The sequence below is a fragment of the Arachis ipaensis genome, chromosome B03, assembly GCF_000816755.2.
Source record: "Arachis ipaensis cultivar K30076 chromosome B03, Araip1.1, whole genome shotgun sequence".
Lineage (NCBI taxonomy): Eukaryota > Viridiplantae > Streptophyta > Magnoliopsida > Fabales > Fabaceae > Arachis > Arachis ipaensis.
The window spans coordinates 3,637,645-3,640,817 of NC_029787.2; the positions used below are offsets into that span (position 1 = coordinate 3,637,645).

At 25.4% G+C, this 3,173-nt stretch overlaps 1 long non-coding RNA gene across 1 annotated transcript in view; it reads right to left on the reverse strand.

Moving 5' to 3' along the window:
• The window catches only part of LOC110269890, a 1,838-nt gene extending 969 nt beyond the window's left edge, over positions 1 to 869 (reverse strand). Inside the window, exon 1 of the long non-coding RNA XR_002358717.1 lies at positions 307 to 869. This is a non-coding gene — a long non-coding RNA (uncharacterized LOC110269890). The remainder of the gene's footprint in view (positions 1 to 306) is intronic.

Genomic DNA, 3,173 nt, shown 5'->3' on the forward strand with positions numbered 1-3,173 from the left:
AAAAAACAAAAAATGATAAAATAAAATGTATGAGACAAAAATAAAATATTTTAAATATTACAAACGAAATTAAGATAAAATTTAAAATTTTCCTTATGGTTGTGCTTCTCACATAAATAAATACCTTATATATATATGCTTTTTAAACACAATTCAATCAATTTTTTTACCATAATTTAAGAAGGATGCATTTAGATTGTGTTTTCAGTTTTAATATTTTCTGTTTCTAGGACAAAAAAAATATTAAAAATAAAAACAAAAAAAAGATTAAAAATAAAGATAAAAAATACAAATAGGAATGCTTACCATATTATTAAAGAAGTAGCTTAGCTGAGTGTTTCAAAGCAGTTTGTAATGCATTTCATGAGCTCTCGTGGTGTTTGACTCCAATATTTCACTATGCAATTTTGTATACACTCTCTCAACTTACCTGCAATATAATAAGATGGAGTCCCAAGTTGTTTAGGAATAATATTGCAAACCTGAATGCATCCCAATAACTCTTTTGGATCATCAAAATTTTCTTTTTTGCAGTAGTTACATGCATTATGCTCATCCCAATACTTTTTATTAGGAGGAGTAATTTCATGAAACTCAGCACTAACAAAATAAATAACCACTCCAATAATAGTAAGCAACTTTATTTGTGCATGTATTACACTCTTCGTAGTCATATCTTTCTTCTTCTTTTTTTCTTATAATACGATATGATATGCCAAGTTTTTACACAAGTTTAAACTTTGATTATTATAGAATTAGGAAATTCTTTATTTGAGATTTGTGTCGTCCCTTCCCTATATTAAAGTTGTAAAACGCATATTATTAAAAACAAATCTCATTGTAAGCAAGTGTTGTTTAGTGTATTCTATAATTTTGATTAAGGTTGTTTGCCCCTTGAGTTTAATGAATTCTATCTAAAAGATTATATTATTACAATAGTGTTATATATTTGGTGTTTTGTAACAATATGTACAATACATTATATATATGAAATATTGTGATTTCAATATGTCTGACTTGCTGAAAAGGACAAAAAAAAATTAATGATAAAGTATGTTTTTTGTCTTTTAACGTTTAATTTTATTCAATTTTGTCTTTAACATTTTTTATTGATTCAATTTTGTCCTTAACAATTATCCCGGAATATTTTTAATTTTGTCTCTAACATTTTAGATAGAGTTAACGTTCAAGGATAATTCTGATACAAATCGAAAACGTTAGGAATAAAATTGAATACAATTAAATGTTAGAGATATTTTTAAAGAAAATTACAGATGTTAGGGACAAAAATATACTTTACCAATTATTTAATTATAATTGAGTTTCAAATCAAATTAGTCGATCTCTAATAATAATTGAGTATTATCGTACCAAGAGTAATATGTACTTCAAATGTTTGTGATACGAAAAATTAAGTGTTATTTAGAATATATTAGTTTATATTTTTAGAATATTTTAATTCAATTTGATGTATTTTAATTTTGTTTATTTAGTTATTATAGTGGGCTTTATGTTAGTGGACTTAAGATTTCTCTATTTTGACCTAATAAGAAGTTATAAATACCTGATAAATTAGGGTAGTCGGTGTATAGTGAAATTAGATGAGTGCACATCATTTTTTGTTTCGTAATGAAACCATGATCTGGACAGGTGAGGTTGAATAAGCCCCTCTTGTTACATCAGGAAATTGAGTAGAAGGTTGAGGAGTCTCTTCCATTCAATTCCCAAACTATGGTGTAAACAAGTTAGGTTGAGAAGCCTCTTTCTTGTTGCATCAAAAAATTGGATAAAAAGTATAGTGATTTTCTTTGTATTCAATTTTAACTTATATCCCTTTCAATTTCAATGTATCTTTTTTATTCAATTTCAATCTTTATCTTCTTATTTATCTTTTATTTCTGTATCATTTGGTATCAACATTCACATATTAGAGATATTAGAAAGAGAAAAAGGGGAGAGGGAGAGTTTTCCTTATATTTGTTTTTTTTTTAAATACTATCTTTTTCAATTACAAGATTCAAGCACAATTTTTTTTTAAGAGGGGGAGAATAATACGTGCTTTAAATGTTTGTGATATGAAGAGTTCAAATTTTATTTAGAAGTTATTAATTTATATTTTTAGAATGCTCAATCTAATTTGACGCATTTTGATTTTGTTTATTTAGTTATTATAGTGGGCTTTATGTTATTAGACTTATGATTTTCTCTATTTTGACCTAATAAGAAGTTATAAATACCTCATAAAATAAGGTAGTCCTCATATAGAGAGATTAGATGAGTGCACAACACTTTTTGATTTCATGATGAAACCATGATATGGACAAGTGAAATTGAGTAAGTTCTTCTCTTGTTACATCGAGAAATTGGGTATAAGGTTGAAAAATTCCTTCGATTCAAGTCCCAAACTGTGGTGTGAACAAGTTAGGTTGAGGAGTCCCTTTCTTGTTGCACCAAGAAATTAGGTAAAAAGTGAAGTGATTCTATTTGTATTCAACTTCAACCTATCCCTTTCAATTTCAATCCCTATCTTCTTATTTATCTTTTATTTTCGTATCAACTTGTTTAAGCGAACAAGCGAGTTGATGACCACTCGACCAACCCAAATTGGTTTAATATATTATTAAAGGATGGAATTTATATGGGATATGCACTAAAAATTTATCAAAAAAATCAGTCATCTGTATATAATATATGTTAAAATATAAAGTATACACAAATAAAAATATATATTGAAAAATAATTGAATTAAACACCATATATATTTACTATTTACAAAAATATATGCTGATTAATTTTAGTACAGATAATATTTTTGAATTACCTATCTCTAATTGTTAATTTTATTAGATGATTGTATTAGGAAAAATATCACCTGAGAATTATTTCAAAAATTATATATCTATATAATTTTGATACACTATCATTATAAAATAGTTTTACACATACATTTAATTACGTATTGTCACATCAACAAAAATAACTATCTTTTACATTGAATGCGTATATAGTCATAAAAAATAACGAATGTGATTTTACGACTATGTAAAACCTTTTATATTGCCAGTGTTGTATCAAAATTAAACTCATATATATACATATTATTTCATTTGTTAGTGACTAGTTATTATTGTTTCATAGAAATTTAGAATTAAATTGTTTTAAAATTTTATTTA